Source organism: Haliotis rufescens, unplaced genomic scaffold, assembly GCF_023055435.1.
Source record: "Haliotis rufescens isolate VD_foot unplaced genomic scaffold, xgHalRufe1.0.p SCAF_19, whole genome shotgun sequence".
Classification (NCBI taxonomy): Eukaryota; Metazoa; Mollusca; class Gastropoda; order Lepetellida; family Haliotidae; genus Haliotis; species Haliotis rufescens.
Window position 1 is genome coordinate 18101418 of NW_025963879.1, and position 8001 is coordinate 18109418.

Here is an 8001-nt window from a genome sequence, read left to right on the forward strand (position 1 = left end):
GTGCACACACACACACATCACATCTCATCCACACACACCCTACACCTCGCACACACACCATACACCTCCCACCTCCCACCTCCTCCACACACCACAACATCTCACACACACAAGGCAAACCACACAGACACCTCACACAAACAAACTACAATCCTCACACACACACCATGCACAGTAAACACATACCACACACACACCACGTGTCACCCACGCACACCACACACCACCCACACACACCACGTATCACCAACACACCTCACACACTTAATACACACACCACATACATAATACACACACGCCACACACCTCACAAACACGCCACACACCTCACACACACACCACACACCTCTCACACACACACCTCACACACACGCCACAAACCTCACACACACGCCACACACCTCAGTCACACACCACACACCTCACACACACCTCACATACACACCACAAACCTCAGATACATGCCACACACCTCACACACACACCTCACATACACGCCACACATATCATACACACAACAAACCTCGGACACACGCCACACAACTCACACACACACCACACACCTCATACACCCAACACACCCCTCGGACACACGCCACACACCTCACACACACATCATACACCTCACACACACGCCACACACCTCACACACACACACCACACACCTCACACACACGCCACACACCTCAGACACACGCCACATACCTCGAACACACGCCACACACCACACACACACACCACACACCTCACACACACGCAACACACCTCACACGCACACATCACACACATCACACACAGGCCACACACCTCAGACACACGCCACACGCCACACACCTCACACACACACCACACACCTCATACACACCACACACCTCGGACACACGCCACACACCTCACACACACACCTCACACCTTATACACCAAACACACACCTCGGACACACGCCACACACCTCACACACACACCTCACACACACACACCACACACACGCCACACACCTCAGACACACGCCACACACCTCACACACACACCACACACCTCATACACACCACACACCTCATACACCCAACACACACCTCGGACACACGCTACTCACCTCAGACACACACCACACACCTCACACACACGCCACACGCCTCACACGCACACATCACACATCTCACACACACGCCACCCACCTCAGACACACGCCACACACCTCAAACACACGCTACACACCTCATACACACCACACACCTCGGACACACGCCACACACCTCACACACACACCACATACCTCATACACACCACACACCACACACCTCGGACACACGCCACACACCTCAGACACAAACCACACACCTCACACACACGCCACACACCTCAGACACAAACCACACACCTCACACACACGCCACACACCTCACACACACACACCACACGCCACACACCTCACACACACGCCACACACCTCGGACACACGCAACACACCTCAGACACACACCACAAACCTCGGACACACGCCACACACCTCACATACACACCACACACCTCACACACACACCACACACCTCATACACACCACACACCTCACACACACCTCACATACACACCACAAACCTCAGACACACGCCACACACATCACACATACACCTCACACACACCTCACACACACAACACACACATCATACACACAACACACCTCACACACACGCCACACCACTCACGCACACGCCACACAACTCATACACACAACACACACCTCACACACACGCCACACACCTCACACACACGCCACACACCTCACACACACGCCACACACCTCATACACACGCAACACACCTCATACACACAACACACACCTCATACACACGCCATACACCTCACACATACAACACACCTCTCACACACGCCACACACCTCGGACACACGCCACACACGCCACACACCTCACACACACGCCACACACCACACACCACACACCTCACACACACACGCCATACACCTCTCACACACGCCACACACCTCACACACACGCCACACACCTCACACACACACGCCACACACCTCACACACACGCCACACACCTCATACACACACGCCACACAACTCACACACACACCATACACCTCACACGCACACCACACACCTCACACACACACCGCACACATCACACACACACCGCACACATCATACACACAACACACATATCATACACACAACACACACCACACCTCACACACTCACACACACCACACACTTAATATACACACACAACACACAACACACCTCACATACACGCCACACACCTCATGCACACACCACACATCTCATACACACAACACACAACACACAACACACACACCACACACTTAATACACACCCCACACACATCACACGCACACCATACACCTGACACACCAGGCACCTCATACACACACCCAACCCCACACATCTCACACACACGCCACACACCTCATACACACAACACACACCACATACACACAACACACAACACACAACACACAACACACACCACATACACACGCCATACACCTCACATCACACACTTTCTATCAAATTTTGCACTCAAATGATACCTAAACAGTTAACAAGCGATTAAAACATACAAACATTGACATGTTATACCAAACCCGAAATGGCTAAATGCAAGAGATTTATAATTTCTAAGAAAGAAAACTAGGGTGTTAATTTTAAAGGGAAATGGTTATGTGTTAACTGCAGAATTTACTGCAAAATGTTGTAACTACAGCCGCAGAACTTTGGTAAGTTTACCACAAAAGATGTGTCCGGGACTGACAATGTTCTGATTGCCTGTACTGAGTCATATCATATGAACAGGCAGAATAAACATTTGAGAGGCTAGTCAAATAATCATTTCCGGAAAGGAAGATGTCATTAGAGTTCTCGTTTTCGTATTTCAATATGAGCATGCAACTGTGAAAACCAAAATATATGTGTGTTGGCTTGGCGTAGCAATATTCCATTAATATCGGGGTACACCAGAAATGGGCTTCACATATTGTACCCATGTCGGGAATCGAACCCGGGTTTTCGGCGTGACGAGCGAACGCTTTAACCACTAGGCTACCCGACCGCCTCTGGAAGCGTATGTACGTGGTTCAGTGATCTATCGGTCATCTCCTGACCAGGCGAATAAGGAGTTCTCAATGTGTCAAATTACATCCCCATGAAACACTAAGGTCAAGATAAATGACACATACCATAGCCATTATTAGTGACAGGGCATTGTGTGTCTTCATTAACCCCCATTACAATATGCAAACCCCCAAATGTCAGTAGGCATACTGTGGTTAGGCCACCAAAAAGTAGTTAATTGTTCGTCGGAATCGTCGGGTGTTTGTAGTGATCACCTCCTGATGATAAACATACTTTTAAAGAATAAACTGAAAGCTACAAGGAACTATAGATTACTTTCTGTAAATTTATATTGTAAGGTACGGGTCATTTGGTATTGTGAGGGTGGGTGGAGAGGGGGTTCAGGGATTCTGTTTTAAAAAGTAAGTAGTCCTCAGGGTTTACGCTGGAACGCACGCGGGATGTCCTGAAAAATGTGTCGTGAAAAACTCATGTGGCTCCACCTACAGGAAATAATTACGCGTTTTCAAGCAGTGATGCAAAAATATCCAACAAAAATCTGAGTAAGAACTCCCCATTACCGCGTCACAAAATAACATTGTATGACATATTTAAAAACAGCTGATTACAGAACTACACCATGTTACCTTATTAGGCCTTTTACTTTTATTGTTTTTTTTTCATATTTTTTAAAGCCTGCTCTTGTTGCCGCACAGCGAGTGTGAGTAATGGTTTTACGCCGCTTTTAGCAATATCCCAACAATTTTACGGCGACACCAGAAATTGGCTTCACACATTGTATCTATATGGGGAATCGAACCCGAATCTTCGGCCTGACGATTGAACGCTTTAACCACTACGCTACCCCACCGCCCCTTACAACACAGTGAAGAAGGCGGATATAAGTTTTGGATGTAATTCCATTGTTGTTTCATGATACACTTCCGGGGTAGAATAGGTCTTCAGCAACCCATGCTTGCCGTAAAAGGTGACTATGCTTGTCGTAAGAGGCGACTAACGGGATCGGGTGGTCAGGCTCGCTGACTTGCTCATTATATCAATCACTGGATTGTCTGGTCCAGACTCGATTATTTACAGACCGCCGTCATATAGCTGGAATATTGTTGAGTGCAGCGTTAAACAACAAACCAACCAACCAACCAACCAATCAAATCACAATACACACTCTCACTCTCCGGATTGTCATTTAAACGAGGGGATACATCACATCTTTGTAAAATAACCATACCGACTCATCTTCGGGGTGCCAGTGGTGAAATTTGAGTGACCGAGTCAACCAAGGTAACCACATTTCCTTTAACCAGCGCTGGCTAGATTCAACCTGAGTCAACCAAAGGTAAATAAGAATAACTCAGGGCTATACCGGAATAAAACTCTTAAAACCTTAGATATAATACAAAATGGCTTCCAGAAGAAGAGTGAGTGAGTTGGGTTTAACGCCGCTTTTGACAGTATTCCAGTTATATCGCGGCGTGTCAGCTTAATGTGGGAGGAAAGCCCGAAAAGATGCAGGTCTCAGACGTTTACCACTTCGGTGAAACCCACGAGCACGGGTATGGTGCTGACAAACCTAGAAACATAATCGGGGCGAACCGGGATTCGAACCCATAATCATAGGTCTCTGGCTTGCCCAAGGGACGCAACTCTGCCAAGCGAATTGCGGTGCCTCAAACGACTGGGCCACCCGTGCCCCCTATAGCCCAAGGGCAGACAAACCAGTCTGTTAGGGTAAATAGTAATATTCTACGAAATAGGATTTATTCGATCCCCAACATTATAAGTTGGTGTTTACTTAGCCACAATCAGTATTTTATCAATGTACAGTTTAAGGAAGAACATTTATGAATTTTCACCTGACGGAGGAGTAAGTTTAAGTAACTATAAAGAAGTTAACATCCATACATTTTCTTCCTTATGTGTATCACTTTTAAAAGCCATACAAAGACGTAATGTTCAGTTTGTTCAAAATGTTTCTGAAGTATGATTAAAAGTGATGATACCAGGTAAACAGGTGAACGTATCCTGCCCAAACAGGTCACAAACACATGAAAAGGCAAGTCAATCGTTCAACTGAAATACACAGGAACAGGTCAAAATAAGGATTTCATCGGACATCAGTTTTGTCACTGATGCGTAAAGTTTGGAAATGTCCCCCACATGTTTACTACAAATCTTTCTGAAAGCTTTACTGAGGCCTCGACTGGTGTAACCTTGTAACCATTTGAGCAGGAATCGTGCATCAGTTTAGTACTTTTCTACTCCTAGAGAGCAGTTACAGATTGTCCTTTGTAGACAGGTTGTATCCCATTAATGCATGAACACACACCACTAGACACTGTATAAAGGGTGAACGGGAAATGGGACGGAGACAAATAGGTACCAAGCTGCTAAAAAGAATCAATGGGTGATGCTCGTTATCTGTTGTAATTAACGCACAATAATTTGCTCTAAATCGGCATTCATTTTTCTACTTTTCTATGTTACTAGCTTTATACTCGGTTACTAGCTTTCTTATTGTAACCAATTAGGTCTCAATATACTCAATAATTTAAAACAACTAGGTGCGTTTCGTCAGTGTTTTCTGGTATCTGCATTGGCACGCCTCAATGGGATCGTAGGACATAGAAGCAGAGAGTTAATAACTACAGCCCATCGATTTATAAAACAACTGTAAATAGTTATGCAACAAGTGTGTCAACAAGAAGTCGGTTTGATCAAAGGAACAGTATAGGTAATTAGCGCTACAGGTGCTACACAGGTAACATTTTCCCACCAGAGTCACGCGTTGCACTCTCGGATGAGAGAAATGGGTGGGCTAGGTGAGGAAACCTGATTTAAATGGCGGTGTGTGTGTGTGTGGGGGGGGGGGGGGGGGGGGGGGGGGTGTGGACGGAACGGATCGATAGTACACGACCGGTCTGTAAACGGCTACACCAAGGGAGGTACATGTTGTCATAGTGTCTGTAAGCACTTACTTCAGTGGTATATGTTTTACAGTGTCTGTTAGCACTTACTTCAGTGGTATTGTTGTCATAGTGTCTGTATGCACTTACTTCAGTGGTATATGTTTTACAGTGTCTGTTAGCACTTACTTCAGTGGTATTGTTGTCATAGTGTCTGTATGCACTTACTTCAGTGATACATGTTTTACAGTGCCCTGTAAGCACTTACTTCAGTGGTATATGTTGTCATTGTGTCTCTAAGCACTTACTTCAGTGGTGCATGTTTTACAGTGTCTGTAAGCACTTACTTCAGTGGTACCTGTTTTACAGTGTCTGTAAGCACTTACATTTGTGGTACATGTTTTACAGTGTCTGTAAGCACTTACTTCAGTGGAACATGTTTTACAGTGTCTGTAAGCACTAACTTCAGTGGTTCATGTTTTACAGTGTCTGTAAGCACTTACTTCAGTGGTTCATATTTTACAGTTTCTGTAAGCACTTACTTCAGTGGTACATGTTTTACAGTGTCTGTAAGCACTTACTTCAGTGGAACATGTTTTACAATGTCTGTAAGCACTTACTTCAGTGGTTCATGTTTTACAGTGTCTGTAAGCACTTGCATCAGTTGTACATGTTTTACAGTGTCTGTAAGCACTTACTTCATTGGTACATGTTTTACAGTGCCTGTATGCACTTACTTCAGTGGTTCATGTTTTACAGTGTCTGTAAGCACTTACTTCAGTGGTACATGTTTTACAGTGTCTATAAGCACTTACTTCAGTGGTTCATGTTTTACAGTGTCTGTAAGCACTTACTTCAGTGGAACATGTTTTACAGTGTCTGTAAGCACTTACTTCAGTGGTTCATGTTTTACAGTGTCTGTAAGCACTTACTTCAGTTGTACATGTTTTACAGTGTCTGTAAGCACTTACTTCATTGGTACATGTTTTACAGTGTCTATAAGCACTTACTTCAGTGGTTCATGTTTTACAGTGTCTGTAAGCACTTACTTCAGTGGTACAGGTTTAACAGTGTCTGTAGGCACTTACTTCTGTGGTACATGTTTTACAGTGTCTGTAAGCACTTGCTTCAGTGGTACATGTTTTACAGTGTCTGTAAGCACTTACTTCAGTGGTATATGTTTTACAGTGCCTGTAAGCACTTACTTCAGTGGTACATGTTTTACAGTGTCTGTAAGCACTTACTTCAGTGGTACATGTTTTACAGTGTCTGTAAGCACTTACTTCAGTGGTACATGTTTTACAGTGTCTGTAAGCACTTACTTCAGTGGTACATGTTTTACAGTGTCTCTAAGCACTTATTTCAGTGGTACATGTTTTACAGTGTCTGTAAACACTTACTTCAGTGGTACATGTTTTACAGTGTCTGTAAGCACTTACTTCAGTGGTACATGTTTTACAGTGCCTGTAAGCACTTACTTCAGTGGTACATGTTTTACAGTGTCTCTAAGCACTTACTTCAGTGGTACATGTTTTACAGTGTCTGTAAACACTTACTTCAGTGGTACATGTTTTACAGTGTCTGTAAGCACTTACTTCAGTGGTACATGTTTTACAGTGCCTGTAAGCACTTACTTCAGTGGTACATGTTTTACAGTGTCTGTAAGCACTTACTTCATTGGTACATGTTTTACAGTGTCTGTAAGCACGTACTTCATTGGTACATGTTTTACAGTGTCTGTAAGCACTTACTTCAGTGGTACATGTTTTACAGTGTCTGTAAGCACTTACTTCAGTGGTACATGTTTTACAGTGTCTGTAAGCACTTACTTCAGTGGTACATGTTTTACAGTGTCTGTAAGCACTTACTTCAGTGCTACAGGTTGTCATAGTGTCTAAAAACACAACCTCTTGTTTTGTTTGTTTGTTGTTTAACGTCGCCATGTTCCAGCAACATGTATATGACAGTGGTCTGTAAA